We start from the raw sequence: 20,430 nt of genomic DNA, 5'->3' as shown, positions 1-20,430 counted from the left end.
ATTTACGCCCTCACTCCCACTTACCTTATTTCGGCTGCGGTGGGCCCTCGCAGCCGTACCTTCCTCTCAGCTTCCCACGGCCGCCATGGAAAGGGAAGAGGGACTCAGTACAGAGCCCCGCTTTCCCTTTCCATAGCGGCCATATTAGTATTTTCCTTCCTAAAATGGGACGCCACATGCGACATTCCTTTTAGCTCCCAGGTTGCCGCTTTGGTAACCCGGGGTGCTAATGGCCTTATGTATGTACCTGTTCCATGGACAACACCGGTGGGCCGTGGGGGATAACGGCCATGAGCCTGCGGTAGTAGCCCCCGCTTCGCTTGGACTGTTAACTGGGGCTGCGAGCCGTTACCCCCCGGAACGGGTACATAATGCCACAATGTCATTGTACTTGATGCCTGGGAAAGCCGTGTTTGGTCCCTTGGCGGTACGTTTCCTGCTGTCTTCCATTCCGTCTGTCAAGTGAGCACATAGCCTTAATGCATATTTTATATGAAGCCATTAGCGACTATTTCCCTTTCTGAAAGCTGTATACTCCTGATGCGACTTCATGGCAGAGTATTCGGTAAGTCAAAATCAACTGCCATGAAATCACGGCAGGGATTATGGCCTTTTACCTTACAGGATTTTTCATGTTTATGTTGCTGTTGTGTCAGACAAGCGGGATTCTAGCATTTATTTTCATTTAGTTTCCTTATCCCTCGCCTCTCCTTGGGGACAGAGCAGGGGATGGAAAAGGGAGGTTTAAGGACCAAAAGCAACACCACATTATCGATGGGTAGCCCTCAAATGCTGTGTGTATTTAATTATTTTATTTATTTTTGATGCCTATATAGCGCACCATGCCCTAAGGCATCTGTGCACTTTCTTACAGAGGAAAAGTTACATTTGTTGGAGAGGTTACATATAAGTAAGGCAAGGCATAGTATATACAGTTCAGATGCAATTATTATATATATAGTATTTACATAGTTACATGTGGGAGGAGGATGGCTGGCTGGGGTTCAATGAGTTCAGCAGGCGTGGGTGGGGGCGCTAAGTACATAGGCCTTGAGTGAGGAGGTGCATTTTGAGTCAAGGATTGTTGTGCTCTTTGATAGACCGGCAGGGTGCCACTTCAAAGTGCAAGTGACAGACAATCTTCACTTTCGTCTATCAGATGCCATTAAGGCCCCCTACGTGGAATATGCAACTGTAGGGGATATCCACCCATATATAATTCTATATGTCTCAAAGGTCCTTCTCTTGAGCTTGTAATAACATGGCATGAATTTGACCATTAAGGAGAATAAAAGGGGTGCCCGATGCGCTCTGTCCCAGTGTGACAGTTCTGGAGCTGCCATTAAAACACCTAAATGTTACATTAGCACAGGAAAGTCATTTACATTGGCAGATCCTGTGTGGTTGTAGGACATTGTCCTCTGCCAGCTACAAGGATACAACACTTACGTTTCTTCCATTTGGTTGCAATAGGACCAAGACACCTTTCTGCAACTCTCCTCTTATTACACCACACAAACGCTGGCAGCCAGGCTGACACATCTTATGCTATGATGACAAAACAAACCTACTTTTGTCTCCCTCCGACCCAAAATGAAATTCATTACCTTTTAAACATCCCACACCACTTCATTCCTCATACACCTGCCTTGTCAAAGTATTACAGCTCAGTAGTCCGTTTCCTGAGCACATGTATACATTGTTCGAGCATTCCACAGGGCAGGAAATTGCATGTAACTGCTATTCCTAAAGGACATTATTTCTTTTGGGGACACATTTCAGGATGACATTATTTGGGATGGGCAAAGTTACCAAAGTATATAAAGTAGGTTCGGATGGGCACGTTATTTCTAATTGGTGGTCATTTTCCTAGCACCTTTGGGGTATTTTCTGGTGGCATTTCCGCTGGAAACCCATTTCTGATACTGTAAATTATGGATTGTCCTATGTACAGCTTGTGCTTTTTTTATTTTTACTTTGTACTAGAAGGATGCTCTCATTCTTAAATATTTCTCCATAGGAACCTATGTTTCTCTAACGCTAAGGACGTTCTCTTAAGATGTATTACTATTAAGATACCACTATAACTCCCAAACTTACATAGGTAACAGACTTTCTTGAGTAGCACTTTCTACCCAAATAACCCATTGCTCTAATATGCACTTTGTTCTCCCCATCTGATTTAAAGGTTTGTGGGAGTGGGCAAGCAGATGCATTGCATCAATAAAGCACACCACACTTTTCTCTGCACATGGTAGCATGTCCTGAATGTAAGATGGGTGACATTTCTCCAGGCATAGTATGGACCATCTTTCTGCGATCACTGTGTGATTCAGGCACACATTACCATCAGTAGCACAAAATTATTCAATTCGTTATCTGGCATACACGTTTGATATAGACATACAGAACATTGCTGCTGTAGATGTAAACAATGTGCCCTCTTCTTGCTCACTTGCTGGAGGAGCTACAATCATCTCACCAATTAGATCTCAGTGAGCAATATCTACAAGTGATCTAAGAACTTCTAATGAGACCGATCTTCCACTGCTCAAATTGAATCATTCACTCACAAAAACATCACCTCATCACCTTCGTTGATCTGTTTTGCATTTGATATCAGGGATCATGAGCTGCTCTGCTCCTAAACAAAATTGCTACTTTGGATACTCACGTGACAGCTCTCTAGGTCTCCCACTATTTCATAAACCCATACAACTTCTACTGGTGCTTACGCTCCACCACACCCTACCCAACCACCTGTTGCAGCACCAAAAGAAATTGCCCTCTACCCTTCGTTTTCACCTTCTCAAAATAACTATTTCATTTTTGACTACAAACTCATTTCAGATAACACTCAAATATTTGTGTGTTGCCTTTCATCACAGACTTAACTCCAAGCTAGCATCCACTGTATACAACACAGGCTATCTCATTCCTACGTCCCACAATGCTAGGGACCACAATTGACCATTTTGTTAACTAGAAGAACAAGTTACTTTCTTACCTGGTAACGTTCTTTCGATGGGATGGTCCGACGACGTATTCCATATCTATGACAGGTAATCACCACAGCTGTGCTGCTTCGGAAACTTTTCCGGCGTCTGCGTCCTGCGTCGATGACGTCGATACGCCGACGTCGAGGACCTCCTCCGACGTCATCCGATGTGATAAGTAGGACGCACGACGCCTGTAGCCTCAGTTGTAGTTTTTTCCCCCAGAACGTGTGACAGAAGTCAACTGCCAGTCAGACACAAAGCCTTGCGGAACGTAAGCTGCAATCGCAAAAGAAATTCTGCAGCGGGGAAGGCAGGGCGGGAGCGATATGGAATACGTCGTCGGACCATCCCATCGAAAGAACGTTACCAGGTAAGAAAGTAACTTGTTCTTCGAGGGGATTGGGTCCTCCGACGTATTCCATATCTATGACAGACTCCCAAAGCAGTACCAGAGCAAGGAGGAGGGAAAGAATTTATAAACAAATTTAGAATAGCCAATCAAATAGCAGAGCAAAGGACCGCCTTGCCAAAGGCCAGATCCTGCCCTCTGATGGAATCGAGGGAATAATGCCGTACAAATGTATGTACTGAAGCCCAGGTGGCTGCATCACAGATGTTGCGAATAGGAACACCCCTCTGCAGGGCAGTAGATGCAGCCATGCCCCTGGTAGAATGGGCCCGCAAGCCAGCCGGTGGGTCCTTACCCGCCAAGCGGTAACACTCCGAGATGGCCAAAATAATCCAGCGGGACAAAGTCTGTTTCGTCACAGCTTGCCCCAAACGCTTACCAGCGTAACCAATAAAGAGTTGATCGTCCACTCTGACCCGGGACATGCGTGAAACATAAAAGCTTAAAGCTCTCCTAGGATCAAGCCTATGGAGCCTCTCCTCTTCCTTACCAGGATGCGGAGGAGGATAGAATGCCGGAAGAACAACCTTCTGGGCTAAATGAAATTCCGTCACTACCTTCGGAAGAAAAGAAGGACGAACACGAAGGACAACCCTGTCCTTGTGGAAAACAGTGAAGGGTGGCTTAACTGAAAGTGCCTGTAACTCACTCACTCTGCGAGCGGAAGTAACCGCAACTAAAAACACAGTTTTCAGAGTTAACAGCCTCAAAGGGCAAGAATGTAAAGGCTCAAACGGAGCACCCATAAGAAACCTAAGAACAAGGTTTAAATCCCAACCGGGCACCAGGAAAGGTGACGGAGGGAACACATTAGTGAGCCCTTTCAGAAACTGTGAAATTAAAGGGATCTTAAAGTAAGAACACTCATCAGACGAGCGCTTAAAGATGGACAGCGCTGCCAGGTAACCTTTAATGGTACCCACTTGCAAGCCCCTGTGGGCCAAAGAAAGCAAAAAGGACAGAACCATGGGGATGTCACATGCAAAAGGATCCACATTCCGAACTCTGCACCAGTCGCAGAACTTACGCCAACGGCAACGGTACAGAGACTTAGTTGCTGGCCTTCGGGCCGAAAGCAACACCTCCATCATGTCTTCAGGGAGGTCCCAATCCCTATACCTCAACCTTTCAGAAGCCAAGCGTGAAGGTTGAGGGATCTGACCTCTGGATGGAGAACCAGACCCCCCTCCCGTGAGAGCAGATCGTCTCGGTAGGGAAGACGACGTGGAGGGCAGATGGACAAGTCGAGAAGGTCCGGGTACCACGTCCTCCGAGCCCACGCCGGAGCAATGAGGATCATCCGGGAACCGAACTTCCGCAACCTCCGCAGCACTTGCGGGATGACGGGGACTGGAGGAAACGCGTACAGCAGCGAGAACGACCAATCCACCACGAACGCGTCTCCTAAGGCCCCTCTTGGAGGAAATTCCCGCGAGCAGAACCTCCCGCACTTCCGGTTGACACTGGAGGCGAAGAGATCCACTTGAGGGGTCCCCCAAAGGGCGAAGATCTCCAGGAGAATCTCCTGAGCCAACTCCCACTCGTGAGAGATCGCGCTCTGCCTGCTCAGAGCGTCCGCCGTCACGTTTTCGACACCGGCCAGATGAACTGCCGAGACCGAAACTTCATGCTGGATGGCCCAGAACTCGAGCTGCATCGCCTCCCTGCACAGAGGAAGTGACCCTGCCCCCCCCTTTTTGTTGAGGTAGTGCATGGCCACTGTGTTGTCCGTCAGGATCAGGACATTCCTTCCTCGCACAGTCGGCAGAAAAGCCTTCAGGGCTAGCCTGACGGCCCTCAGCTCCAACAGATTGATATGGAGTCTGGACTCTGACGGAGACCAACGACCGCTGACTGTCAGCTCGTTGGCATGAGCTCCCAATCCCGTGAGGGATGCATCCGCCACGATCGTCACCTCCGGCCAGGGAAGCCAAAATGGAGCCCCCTTCATCAAGTTGCCTTCGACGGCCCACCACAGAAGGTCCTGGGCGACCGAGGGCGGCACCTGAATCGGGTCCGACATCCTGCCGGAGGACTGCGACCATTGCATCTTGAGTGCCCACTGCAAAGATCTCATGCGCAGGCGAGCCTCTGGCACCAGAAGAATGCAGGATGCCATGAGGCCGAGCAACCTCAAGAACTCGAACGCTGGGAGCGTCTGGGCATGCTGAAACTTGTGCACCATCTGCTGAATGTGAAGAGCCCTCACCTGGGGAGGAAAACACTGCCCCAGGGAAGTGTCGAGCACAGCTCCGATGTACTGGAGCCTCTGCGTTGGCGTCAAATGGGACTTCTTTAAATTGAGGGAGAAGCCCAGCCTGTGGAGGGAGTGGCAGGTGACGGACAGATGATCCAGGACTTGCTCGGGAGAGCTCCCCCTGATCAACCAATCGTCCAGGTAGGGGTAGACGTGAATCCCCCCCCTTGCCTGAGATGCGCTGCCACCACCACCATGAGCTTGGTGAAAACCCTCGGGGCGGAGGTCAATCCGAACGGCAGGACCCGAAACTGAAAGTGCGAGTCGCCAACCGCGAACCTCAGGTACTTCTTGTGCTTGGGATGGATCGGCACATGGAAGTAAGCATCCTTGAGGTCGAGTGACACCAACCAGTCCTGAAGCTGAAGGGCCTGGATGACTTGAGAGAGAGTAACCATCTTGAACTTGTCCTTCCTGAGGAGTTTGTTCAAACCGCGCAAGTCCATGATGGGTCTCAATCCCCCGTCTTTCTTGGAAATCAAAAAATAAGGGGAATACCATCCCTTGTTCCTCTCCGCTACAGGCACCAGTTCTATAGCGCCTTTCTCCAGCAGGGCTTGAATTTCCTGCGCAAGGAGCGGATCCGGACACTTCAAAGAGAGGTTCCCCGGTGGATTGTCGCGAGGCCTGTGCCGAAAGGGAAGACAGTAGCCGTGGGCTATGATCTCCAGAACCCACACATCTGAAGTAATGGCTTGCCACTCTACAAGATGCTGCGCCAGCCTTCCCCCAACCGGCGAACCATGGGACATGGCCTCATGACTGAGTAGGAGCGGCTGCGGCGTTACCCGAGGGCAAAGAGGCAACTGCCCGAGCGGCCTAGGCACCACGGGTACCCTGTCGTCCACCTCTGGTACCCCTGCGTTGGCCTCTTTGACTGCCAGCTCCTCTCGCTCTACTGAAGGATGAGTAATAGCGAAAGGAACCACCCCTCCACTGCTGTCCCCTAGGACGAAAAGGCGGAGGTTGGCGGACTGCAGCGCCCAAAGACTTCGCTGCAGCTTTTGAGGTCTGCAACCTCTCAAGGCTCTCGTCAGCCTTGCTGCCAAAAAGGTGTTCACCATCAAAGGGCATGTTGAGGAGCCGGGACTGCACATCAGGAGCAAACCCCGACTTCCGCAACCACGCAAACCTGCGTATCACGGTGCTCGCCGCCATGGACCTACTGACGCATTCAGCCAAGTCCAGACCCTACTGAACGGACTCACACATGGCATCCTTACCACCCTGGACCATAGCAAGGAAACCCTCCCGTTCAACCCCTTCGGGAATATGTTCAGCCGCTAACGCAACACAGTTCCACAGAGTGTGCGTGAAACGTGACAAGGCACAAACGGAGTTGGCCGCCTGAAGCGCCATACCACCAGAAGAAAACACTTTCTTCGCCCAGCCATCAAAACGTTTGTCGTCCCTATCAGGAGGGATGGTAGGGTACGACGCCTGCTTTGCCGGGGCCGCCTGCACCACCAAACTCTCCGGAGTGGGGTGCCTGGTCAAGTAGCAGGGGTCGCTACTGGCTGGACGGTATTTACGCGACAAGGATCTGCCCACCGCCGGGAGACTCTCCGGAGCAGTCCAAGCCGCCGCCACCCTTCTCTGTAAAGCCATATGGAACGGCAGTACCGGGTCAGTTGGGGGACCAACATCAAGGATGTCCGTCAGATCATCCTGCACAAACTCCCCTGGGGGAGCAGACCATCCCAAATACTCAGACACCCTAGCCATAAGGCGCCGGTACGAGGAATCGGCATGGGAGCCAGGCTCAGGCCTACAAAAGTCCACCTCCGGGGAGGTGTCCAGTCCACTGGCATCATGCAGTGACTGCCTCAAATCGTCAAACTGACTATGGCCGGAGACAATTTCATCAGGCACCAGACTAGGAACCAGGCCATCAGAATCCTCATCCGCCTCCGAAATAAATTCCAGGTGGCGAAAAGGCACCCGAGAGTGCTTGCTCTTAACCAGAGCCTTCCTAGGGGGTACACCCGTGACACGGGGCACCTCCGACACGAAAGGTGTCGAGCGAATCGGCGCCGACGCCGAGAAAACCGGCAACGGCGCCGAGAGGATCGGCGTCGACGTCGAGGAAATCGGCGTCGACGTCAGATGCAGCGCCTCCAGTATCGGCGGCGTCGACACAGCCCTCGAGGCCGGAGCCCCGAGCGTGTCCCTCGACGACCTGAACGTCGACGGCCTCGACGACGTCCTCGAAGCCGGAGCCTCGAGAAAGCCTGTCGACGCCCTCGACGCCTCAGACGTCGACGTCTTCCTCGAAGACTTCACAGGAGCACACGGTCTCGAACGCGTCGAGGACCGGGACCTGGAACGGGTACGGCGAGAACGAGCCTCCTTGTCCGAACGGGACCGCTCCCGTGACTCGTGCCGACCACTCTTGCGAGCGGCGTCTCTCGACCTCACACGGCCGACCCCACTCGGGGGCGCGGACGGCTGAGTACCCTGCGACTCAAGAATCGCCAACATTTTCTTCCCGAAGGAAGCCCATTCCTCCGGCGTCGCACGGCTGGTGGGGTAACCGACGTGCCGGGCAGAATCCTCGGAAGAGGACCTGGAAGGCGACCGGTGATGGCGCTTCCGAGAATGCCTCGAAGAGGCTGAGGAGCGGCGAGACCCACTCCTAGAAGAAGACCGACGAGACTTCCGACGACGACGCGGAGAGTCACCCCTCGAATCATCCGTCGAAAGCCCCGCCGACTTCGACTTCCGGGGCTTGGACACCCGACCTACCGACAACTTCTTCTTACGTTCGCGTAAGGCTTTGGACGTGAGCGACAGGCAGTCAACACAGTCAACCGTGTCGTGGGCCTCCCCGAGGCACCAGAGGCAGGCGTCGTGCGAGTCAGTCACCGACATCTTGGACCCACACTCCCTGCACTTCTTAAAGCCCGGACGCGGGGTTGAAGACGAAGTGGAAGCCGAAATTCACAAACGAACAGGTTCGAAGAACCAGAAAGAACAGAACTCCAAAGAGTCGAGGCTTAGAACCGAGAAACACGAAGCAACACGTTCGCGGAAAAAACGGAACTGAGGCTACAGGCGTCGTGCGTCCTACTTATCACATCGGATGACGTCGGACGTCGGAGGAGGTCCTCGACGTCGGCGTATCGACGTCATCGACGCAGGACGCAGACGCCGGAAAAGTTTCCGAAGCAGCACAGCTGTGGTGATTACCTGTCATAGATATGGAATACGTCGGAGGACCCAATCCCCTCGAAACATCTTTTCCTTCTTGCCTTTTTGATGCAATCCTCCATAACCTGATGCCAGTACCTGTGTCACCACACCAACAGCAATCTGACGAGCGCCATCATAGTATCTTCCAAGTACCAATTAATAAGCATCTTCAACCTCTCATGTGCAGGAAAACCCTGTCTGTTCTTCAGTAATTTGGAATTTGATTACTGCAACATCTTCACACTCCTTTCTCATATAGATGTTAAAATGTTTTGCAATGCTGCCACATACAAGTAATTCAATTCTGCATGATCCACCATCACCACCACCACCTACCTCACCAAGCTGTCTAGACCTAGTCTTCCACTGATCCACCTACATGTTGCAATCGATGACATTCAAATCAAACCATAGCCTCACTCATCAGACCTAAGACAGTCAATCTCCAAATACTCAGATCTCCGAACCCTCAACCACTTCTACTGTAATATCACTCCACCACTTCTAGCTTTGGGTCCTTCATTCTCATGACTATGTAGAGTGCTCTGTTGCCGCCCTCCTCAGTTTGTGCTTCATACATCCCATGCATAGATACATACAGTGCCTCTAAAGAAATGAGATCAACCAATAATACCAAAAGCCATAGGGTGCAAAAACAATGTCAGAAACCGTGAAGAAAGGTATGTTAAGAAATCAACCTGGAAGATTTCTTGAACAAACAAGCATATAATCTAAGTATCAGAAACGGCTAATATTGGAGCAGAGTTTACCCAGTATTCATTGCAGAGGCGCAATGTTCGTTGGAAGGTAGTAAGGCTTGAGGTGGGGGTTTCCAATCATGTAACACATCAGATTTTCGAGTGCAATGCAATTGGAGTAGAGTTGGATCCACTTCAAAAGACTTGTTTTTGAATTTAGAGACTTGAAATCTGACTAACAGGTTGAGGATGATTGCGGTCTGGCAGCTGGCAGTGTAAAACCGAATGTATTAAACAGTGTTGTGTATGGGACAACGTGCAAAGGTACATTGTGCTTCGGCCAGGCGTCCTCCGGAATACAAACGGGAGGGTAAGAAATTGTAACAGCAGTGCTGAGGCATTAGGAGGGAGGTGGGAGTGGGGGTGGTTATGCCACAGTGAGAAAGGAGAGTGGGTGTCCCCAAAAATGATGTACTGGCAAAGTGAGGTGTTTCAGGCGAGCAGCCTTCAGGCGATGGCCTTCCGCAATGGTGCTATTTTCCCAGCGCAATTTGGACATGGATCCATTCAGTAGTATCCCTCTAGAATGCCAACCTGTAAGACATTAACCTGGAACATCTTTGAGGTCACAAGTCTCTTTGTCAAAAAAGAGCCTTCCACATGTCAAAGAACATGTGGAAAAAAGTCTGCTTGCAATGTGTGACTAACCTACGGCTGTAAACTGAAAATGTTTTCCAGATGTGGTGATCCAGCACTTGTACGCGAGCAAGAAGGATGAATTTGCAAGATCACTATCAAGAAGTCTCCAAGAAAACTTGGTGAAGGCAGAATATCCCAAGCCTTTTTGATTTTTCATACATTAAAAAGGATGCAGGTAATTCAGCTTCCGAAAGAGGTCTGATAATCAGACCTCCCCTTTACAAAATGCTCCATGCCAACACTAAAATAAAACCTGCGCCTGTATTGAGCTACACTAGCCTAGAGGTACCCCTTCAAGCTCCTAGTTCTGCAGTGACACAGGGCAGGTCCAAAAGTCACATGTGCATCCCTGGCAGCTGCAGGTTAGAGGTGGATTTTTAATCGCCTGCACCTCTGATCTAAATTAGAATATTTGAATGTCTTAGTCTTTTGGCACTACATCTTTAAGTATAAGCCATGCCTAGATGTGACACGTTAACTGAAAAGCCCACACAATTATATAGCCACAGCAATTTAATATCTGACCAGTGTCAGCTCTGTGAGCAGGGCCAGCTCTCAATGCAATGGTGTGAATTGTTGTCTGATCTGTTTCCACTACGGCCAATGGAACAATGTCCAGGATGCTGAATTTGTGATTCGCATGTAGGAAGGGTAACACCTCCGCCTCAAAGCTCGTTCAAGGGTGTTTATAATGGGTGAGAAAAACGCCTAATTTAAACTGAAATCCAAGATTCGAGCAAGTTACAACCATCAAATAATAATAAGGCAGTTCTAGTGGTGTCTTGTGTCAATTAAAAAGGGCCTATACTAAAAAAAAAAAATATTGCCAATCCTTACAACTAAGTTACAACAATAGTGTGGGATAATGTTCTCAAGAAAAAAAAGAAGTGTTCACCAAATGATAAGCCAAGATGGTACGGCTGGGGTCTCCCTTCCCACGTTTTTAGCACAGGACAAGGCAGGACCTTTAAGCACAGCACACTCCTGGGCCTCGCCAGCACGAGGTTACAGTACCTTTCAACAATGCTAGGACCCTTCTAGAGCCAAGTCTCTTTGTCATGATGCCTACCCCCAGGCATCCGGACCAAGCCCATCAGCCCCGGGAGCAGGCATCTAGACATTTAGTAAAACCTCAGCAGCCCCGGCTAGGGGCTATCTGGGTTCAGTCCTGGCGCCTTAGGCGCCAGGCTCATAGTAGGAATCAGTCCTGGCGCCTAAGGCGCCATGCTCATAGTCATTACTTACCTCAGGCAGACCATGCTGCAAATGACTCCAATCCAACATGAAGCCTGAAAGGGACTATTTTTCTACAGGGACTATTTTTTACTCGGGTGTGGTTCTAGGGACTTCTTACCTAGGACTACTTTTGAGGCTATTTAAACCACACCCGACCAGCAACACACGCTTCACGTTATTCTGCATCCAGCAGCGTAACACTTCTTCTTCTTCTTCTTCTTCTTAATTATCCGGTGCGTGGACGGACCCACGCAGGCGCTTCCCCATCCTAAAGGATGATGTGCACCAGACCCACCAATGAATACTTGTCTCACAAACTCACAACTCCTCCCACCGCCCCGTCTGCCGCACAAAATCCAACATCACACTGTTCCTCCTCCTGCCTCTCACCCCGTCACCGGCCAGCAAAGCCTTCCCACTCAGCTCAGCCACACCCAGCGCAGATAACCGAACCCTCATCAATTCTCTCCTCAACATGTCTCTCACATCTAAGCAGAAAATGTCCCACAGTCTCAGGCACCCCACACACCGCACAATCCCTTGTCTCACGCTTCCCCCACTCGATACAGTCATTCAGCCCCACATGCCCTATCCTTAATCGATTCAGCATCACCTCCTCCCCCTCCTCCATTCCAGACTCCCCGCATCCACCTTCACCGACACTTTCCCACGAACACCAAACATCCACCTGCCCTTCACCCCACTCACCCACCTCTCCTGCCACTCATCCATGACCCGTCTCACCACCACAGCCTTCACCTCATCCACACTCAAAGGCAGCCTCACATCAACCACTCCCCTTCTCATACCCTCACCCGCCGCCAGATCCACCAACTCATTACCCAAAATGCCACTGACTGGGGAGCCACGCCAACTCCAAATCCATTCCCCCACGCACACACACCGATCAATCTTCCTCCTAATGTCCAAAATCACATCCTTCCAGTCGCCATCGCCTGCAACCCACTCAATGAATCTGAAAACATCACCACCTTCTCTAACCCCAACTCGCACACCCTAACAATCACCAATGCAATCGCCACCAACTCAGCCGTACAGATCGACACATCATTCGTCAATCGTCCCACTTTGTACTCCCTAGTGTTTTCCAGAAGATACGCCATATCCACTCTCCCAGACACAGGGTCTTTCTAACCATTCGTGAACACCTTGCATCCTTCCTTTCCTGCCACATACACCTGACCCAAAGCTTTGATCTCGCCCCGCAATCCTCTCTTCTTCAACACCACATTCGCCAACCCCAAACACACCTTTGGAGACCCCATCATCCACCTCGGCCATCTCTCCAAATCCGTACCCGTCACAGTCATCAAATAGCCCACACCCCACTGCACTCCCTTCTCCCACATGTGAAACCCAAAAGTGCCCCCCTTCCTCCTCCACCGGTCCCTATAATAGTCAAACCTCCAATTATACTTCAAACATTCACGCACCGGATGAGCCACACTCTTCACACTGCACTTCACCCACCATCTCATATTCAATGCATCCCTCCTCAACCCCAACGGCATCTCCCCCACAAGCCCCTGAACCGCATTCACTGGAGAGGACCTCATCACACCCGAACACACCCTCAATGCCTTTGCCTGTACCCTATCCAACCGCAACTTCTGACTCGCTGTGAAACCCACTGACACCTGGCATCCAAAATCAATCACACTCGGAATCAACCCCTTATACAACATTCGTAGACACTTCTGCTGTGCACCCCACTCTTTCCCAGTCACCACCCGCAGCGGTGACTGGGAAAGACCCCCAGGGTGCTGGGCTTGGCAGGCGGAGATGTCTCTCTAGGCGGGTGCAGGGGGGAGTGTGTGCCTGGAGGAGGAGGTAAGGATGGCAAAGACAGGTGGGAAGGCTGAAAAGAAGGGGGTGGTGGAGGAAGGGGAGAAGAGGGGGAAGACGCAGTCTGTGAAATCTACACCTGTGGAGGGGGAGGGGAGTGAGGGACGGCATCGCAGCAGATCTCCAGAGGGATGATGGAGGGGGGCTGGTCCGGGGCATCTCAGGGTCGGGGACCCAAGAAAAGTGCGCTTTGGAGGGGCTGGAAGCCTCAGGGAGCGGTGTGTCTGGGGAGGAGAAGATGCAGTGTAACAGTGTGTGGAAGGTGGTGTTGAAGCCTGATAGTCGTGTGAAGACGTTTCAGGGGGAGAATCCGATGGTGATTGCTGGATGGGTGAAAGAGGCTGTGGGAGATGTCACTCGGGTGCAAGTGGTGACTGGTGGCCGGTTGTTGGTGGAGGGGACAGATGCTGGCAGTAAGGCTAAGACTCTGGAGGTGGGTTGTCTGGGTAGACATGCGGTGCAAGTGTTTGATCAAAGTGGTGTGTCGTGTAAGGGGGTGTTGTATGGTGTGCCGGTGTCCATGAATATGTCTGAGGTGCAGGAGCAGCTGGCAGATGTGGGGGTAGTGGAGGCTGGGGAGGAGAGATGCACAAGGGGATGTGCCGTCAACGACTGTGGCAGTGAGGTTTGCGAGAACGGAGTGTCCGGAGGTGGTGGAGATGGGTTATCAGAGGTTCTGTGTGAAAGTTTATGTAGCAATGCCGTTGAGGTGTTATAAGTGTCAGCAGTTTGGACGTGTGGCGAGAGTGTGCAGGAATGAGAGGCATTGTGGGAGGTGTGGAGGAGATCATGATATTAAGGAATGCAAGGTATAGACCCCGGAGAAGTGTGTGAATTGTGGGGGGGGCACTCTACTGCGTTTAAGGAGTGTGAGAGCCATAGGGTGGCGAGAGAAGTGGTGCAGGTGAGGGCGGCAAAAGGTTTGTCTTATGCAGAGGCAGTGGCAAAGGTGAAACCGGTACGAGTAGTGAATGAGGTGTGTGGGAGAGAGCCGGTGGTGGGATGAGGCTGCGGGAAGGAAGAGAGTGGTGGGAGAGGTGAAAGGCGTAGAAACGATGGTTGTCCCGAAAACTGAGTTTATGTGCTTTATAGTGAGTGTGCTGGAGCTGGTTCAGGGGAATTTGTCAGTGTGTCGGATCTTACGAAAGGAGTGGTGGAAGCAGGGAGGAGGTTTTTGAATGTTGTGGATGTGTTGGAAAAGGATGTGTTCAGGATGGTTACTAAAGTGCGGAAGCAGAGTGGGGTGTCGGCCTGAGGATTTTTCAGTGGAACGTGAGGAGTTTGTTGAGGAATGGGCAGGATTTGAAAGCGGCGCTGTGTGGGGAATTGAATGTTGATGTGGTTTGTATTCAGGAGATGTGGTTAAGGGGTGATCTGAGGTTTGTGATTCCGGGGTTTTGAGTTGTTTCGTAAGGATAGGTTGGAGGGGAGAGGGGGGTGTGGCTCTGGCAGTTCGGAAGGGGTTGGTTGTAAGAGAGATTGTGGTGGATGGAGCTGTGGAGGCTATCGGGGCGGGGATTCGGGTAGGGGGATTGGAAGTCTTGGTGTTAAATTATTATAATCCTTGTGAGGTGGTGGAGGTCGATGTGCTGTCTGGAGTGATAAGGGGGCATGTGGGACCTTGTGTTTTGTGTGGCGATTTTAACAGTGCCAACACGTTGTGAGGAAGTGATCGGACAGATGCGAATGGGGAACTATTGGAGGACATGGCGGATGAATTGTGTCTTTTTTTGCTGAATGATGGTTCGGGTACGCGGTTGGATGTGAGGATTGGGAAGTTGTCGTGTTTGGATTTGACATGGGTGTCTGCTGCGATTGCGGGAGAATGTGATTGGGAGGTGCGTGAGGATGGGGATATGGGGAGCGACCATTCTGGTATTTTGGTGACAGTGAGGGGTGAGGTAGGGATCAGGCCACAGATGTCTGGGAGCCGGTTGAACTTTAGGAAGGCTGATTGGGAGTTGTATAAGAGATTGTGTCAGGAATTGATTGTTCCTCGGGATAGGGATGGGGGGGTGGATGAATGGAATGAGTATTTGGTGCAGGGAATGAGAGCAGCGTCGGTGGCGGCAGTTCGGAGGTTGAGAAGGGGAAGAGTGGGAAGGTTGAGGTTCCTTGGTGGTCGGTGGAATGTTCACGGGCTGTGGCAGCGCGTAAGAAGGCGAGGGCCAGGGCGGTGAGAATGGGAATGTTGGAAGATTTGGTGGCATACAAGAAGGCGAAGGTAGTGGTACAGAGGGCGATTAGGGAAAGAAAGCGCAGATATTGGAGGGGCTATTGTGGGTCTCTGGTGAGTAATTCTGGCGTGGGTGAGGTTTGGAAGCAGCTCAAGCGGATGTCCGGGTTGATGAGGCCGCAGGGTGGTATGTCTGTGTTGTTGAAAGGGGTGGAGGTGGTCAGTGAAGATGGGGAGAAGGCGAATTTGTTGGGGGAGCATTTTGCGGGAGTGCACAGTTCAGGGAACTTCCCAGAGGCGGTGAGAATAAATATGGGAGTGTTTGAGGAGGAGATGAGGGAGTTGCTGGTGAATGTTGGGCCTTGGGAAGAGCAGTATGAGGTTCCGTTTTCTATGGTGGAGTTGGATGGGGCGATTCGGAAGGGGAAGTGGTCTAGTCCAGGGGTGGATGGCGTCATGTATGTATTTTTGAAGAAGTTGTCAGTGGAATGTAAGTTGGAGGTGTTAGCATTGTTCAATGAGATCTGGAAGAGTGGAGTTTTACCAAGGTTGTGGAAGAGAGCGATTGTGGTGGCGATTTTGAAGAGTGGCAAGGTCCAGACGGAGTGTAAGTCGTATAGACCGATTGCGCTGACTGTTGTGTAAAGTTATGGAACGGATGGTAGTTGAGCGTTTGGGGTTTTATTTGGAGTTGAATAGGTGTCTGAGTGATTTTCAGAGTGGGTTCAGGAAGAATCGGTCGGTGGCAGTTCCGTTAGTGAGGTTGGTGACTGGAGTGGAGGAGGCGTTGTGTGATGGGGAGATGGTGGGGGAATTCTTTTTGGATTTGGAGAAGGCGTATGATATGGTGTGGAAGAATGGGATGTTGGTGAGACAGTTGGAGATGGGTGTGAAAGGGAGGATGTTTCGGTGGATTAAGGCGTTTTTGGTTGACAGGACCTTTCAGGTGAGAGTGAGGGGGGTGATGTCTGAGGTTTGGAAGACGGAGAATGGGACGCCACAGCGGAGTGTGATTAGTGCGATGCCGTTTAAAGTGATGGTGGATGGGTTGATTTGAGCTTTGGCGGGTTTCGGGTGTCAGGTGGATTTCTTCGCAGATGATGGTGTGGTATAGGTAAGAGGGCGGTGTTTGTTGTTGGTGCAGAGTCGGCTGCAAGCTGCGATAGTGCGTATGGAGGAGTGGTGTGGGAAATGGGGCTTTTCGGTGTCTGTGGATAAAAGTGTGAGTATGGTTTTCTCAAGGAGAAGAGTGCAGCAAGGGTTGCACTTAGTTTTGAAAGGTGAGAGGGTGAAAAGCGTGGAAGAGTTTCGGTACTTGGGGGTGACCTTGGATAGAAGTTAAACTGGAATTTGCAGGTGAATGGTATGGTGGGTAAGTGTAAACGTAGGTTGAATATGCAGCGTAACACTCACCGTGCCTGCAGCTTGCATCCAGTTTTCTGCCACGCCCGCCCTGAATCCGGAGCTCCTAAAACAAAGAGGAAAGAAAGGGACAAGGTTAGAAAACAAACTTATTTCTATTCCACACCTGATTCTGGATCCATCTTGTCTCCAGACCTGTAAAGAACATCATCTCTGCACTCGCCTCACCTCCAGCTGCAGCACCGCGCCATACTCACCAGTCTTCACAGCATCCTTCGGGTCGGCGCTGCCTCCATCATTTCTTCGCCGAACTTCGGCACCTAGGAGACAAAAGAAAACCACAAGGTGAGCCGAGGGAACCAACAAATATAATTCTTACCACCATAGACTTACCTGATTTACCACCGGAGGCATCCTTTTGTGACTCTCCATATTTTCACGTGCCGCATCTGTAAAGAGAGACAAAACAACACGTTTTCCTCGTGCAACATTTACCGGACAGCGCCGGGTAATACAGACTCTTACCTGAGCGCCACCAGCTGCCACAAGAGCATCTTTTCACGAGCCAGCTGCAAGACAAGAAAGGAAGGGGAGGAACAAGAGTGCACATAGGACATATTGAACTCTGTGAACTTAATACTTACTGGTCCTCACCAGGAACCTCAGAGTCAATACTCTCCGGAACTCTCCCGAGCCTTCAAACCAGTGGAGTAACTGGAATCGATGCGCCCCTGCAAATCCACGCAGGATGGAGAGCTCATCTTTCAAGAATATAAGGTGAGATTGCTGTGAGGGCATTTCGGAGGTGATTAGTTGGGGAGGACAGTGGGGGTGCCATCACTTGAATTCACAAGTGGCTAAATCAATCTCTCCACTTACAGGAGAATATTTCTACGGGTTAAGCAGACAAGATTAGAAGGGCACATCCAGTCAGTCATCGCTGCACTACGCATCACGTGGGTGGAGACTGCAGCTGTCTGGGTCCGACCGGTGCCCCTGTGGGAGCCAGGTGAGCGTAACACTCTTTCCGGCAAAGTCTCTTGTTTTAGAAGGCCGGCTGAACCAAAAAGAAAGAAAGGGTCCTTTGGTAATCTTCCTCAGTCGGGCTCTGATTCCTCTTGCAATGTTGGCCTCCCTCAATCGGGTTCACTACAGCCTTTCACTAAAAAACGTATCATTTAGTTTGGCATCTCTCTGTCGGGTTCACAGTTTCACAGTTTATTCAGTTTTCTCCCATGTATCAAAGACTTTCGAGTGTACGAGGGATTTTGCTCGACCCTCGTAGGACCCCTTTGACACTTCACTCCGGCCTCTCTTAAGGCTTCTTGGTTTTTGTAGTTTCAACAAAACATTATGACCCAAAAAAAGGCTTCTGTCAAAGTGCTTCCAATGAGCGCCCTGCAACGCTTGACCACTATGCTTCTGGACCTTTAACTAGGGGTTCTTTGAAGTTCACTTTTTTTTGTATTTATTCTTGCATTTTATATGTATCATCATTTCACGTAGGATTGATCTTGTTGTTAGTTTTGTAGAAAAAGTAATATCCTGCAGATTTTGGAACATGCATTCTATAAGCCCTACATTTCATATTCTTCAAAATTCCTAGAAGACAAAACTTTTTATGTATGTATGCATTTCTTTTATTGAGGTGACTTTTTGTACACAATCGTAATGTAAAAGTTTGTATTATAAACTAAATGCAGCATTTAAAACTTTACATTTTTTTTAAAAAAAAGTTCATTTAAGTTCTTTTTTTAACAAGGTTGCCGCCTGCAACATTGGTCCCAGCACAGTTTGGTTTTAAGATCTGCCTTCTCCGACTCCCCGGCTGTGCTGAACAGTCGGAGTTTCTCGTCTCGGGAGTCAAGGACAGCACCACAGCGGCAAGCGCTTCTCCCTGCTTTGGCTATCAGCGAGGGAGGGCCCTGTGTGCCATTGACACTTGTCACACCACACGCCAGCTGGACTTCCTCGTATGTTTTCCATTTCAGAGGCTTCATGGGTATTAACTGAAAAGAGCATGGGCAGCTCCCCCCCCTCGTCGTCCCTCTAGTCTCTCCGCCTTTCTTCTCTGTTTGAACTGCCGGTCCGTTGTAGGTGTTTCCTCGTGCGTTCAACCTTGCTCAGTGTGCTTTCGTGCTCTGCTTTTTATCCCTGTGGGGAAGGGAAAGGGCCATCAGGTATGCGTAGTTATTTTCAATTGCCTGAATCTTGTGAAGGGACATGTCAGGTAAATGGCTCCATTAGTCCATTGTCTTTCCCAGTGTAAGAAAGTGTTTGCGTCGGAAAAGGGGGGATAGAACTTTTGAATATCCTGGGGAAAAGGTGTTATAGGGAAAGGGGTACCGCGCCTCACTCGTCAGTGTCCCACTTCCACTCCCTGAGGACCCCCCCATCAAGGTGATACTCCCACACTGGTCCACCCCCAGGAACTGCATCCAAAAGCGATGGCCGTGTCCTGGCCACCTGGATGACAGATCCCCAGGCACTATTAAGTGAGACAGTTCAATGTGTTAATATCCCTGCAAACATATTGCCATACAAGAATGGTGCTGTTTTATTCCGGCAATATTAACCCATGGAACCTGCGGGGAACACCCCCGAAACTCCCATATTTTTTTAAAGGGAGCGGTGGACACCCCCGTAAACCCCGCTCCCATTTACTCCATAAATTATCCCCACAAATAATGTCACCTATGGCCTTTCCCAGTGACCATATATATGGCGACATTATATGTAGGGATAATATTACCCGATACCAGTGAGACACCTTCAGGTTTCTCACAGTACTGACCCCTCAATTCCCTTTAAAGTCAACAGGCATTGGAAGGGGCCAGAGCTGGTGTAGACATTAGACAGTGGGTTGAAGGAGGGGTTTCCATCATCTTGATTTCTGTTATGGCTTGCTACCTCTTCCTGTCTCCCCAAGTTCTTGCAGGCAACTTCTCAAACCTAATACTAGATTTGTACTATTGGGTGATATTAATTTATGGCTTTGATAGGACACTGATAGCAAAGCTTTGGAACTTGAGGGCATGCTGACGAATTTGGGCTTTATACAAAAGGTTACTGTACCCACTCATTCCAAAGGTCATACGCTGGTTTGGGTTGCTACTCTAATGTTGTTACTAAAGATCTATCTGTATTCCCATGTACGTGGTAGAACCACTTTTTTGTTCACTTCACATTATTATCAGAACACCCTATTAAAGTGAAGGGTCTATCTAAGGTGGTGACAATGTGTAGAATTTACAAAAGGGATCACATCGATCCACTTCTGAGCTCCTCCATTAGGAACATTAATAGCCTAGTATCAGCTGAAGAGCTGTCCAAAGCTTTAATCTCCTCGTTTGACAATATTAACAACACTATAGCCCCTCTCAAGAAGACATTTTTAAAAGCCACTCCTAGGAACGCCTGGTTTTCAGAAGAGCTTAGGAAACTTAAATCCTATATGCTCAAGTGTTTTTACACTTGGAAAACGAACCGGACACCTTCCTCTTTAGCTACCTATAAAACTGCTGTTAAAGAATATA

The 20,430-nt window shown here is 50.1% G+C and overlaps 1 protein-coding gene across 1 annotated transcript in view; it reads right to left on the bottom strand.

The window, feature by feature from the left end:
- Positions 1 to 20,430, bottom strand: part of BTBD9 (BTB domain containing 9) — a 1,399,080-nt gene that overhangs the window by 335,439 nt on the left and 1,043,211 nt on the right. The window lies entirely within an intron of this gene.

This window comes from Ambystoma mexicanum, chromosome 4q (genome assembly GCF_040938575.1).
Source record: "Ambystoma mexicanum isolate Mex_15411 chromosome 4q, UKY_AmexF1_1, whole genome shotgun sequence".
Classification (NCBI taxonomy): domain Eukaryota; kingdom Metazoa; phylum Chordata; class Amphibia; order Caudata; family Ambystomatidae; genus Ambystoma; species Ambystoma mexicanum.
This window is presented reverse-complemented; position numbering and strand designations above follow the sequence as displayed.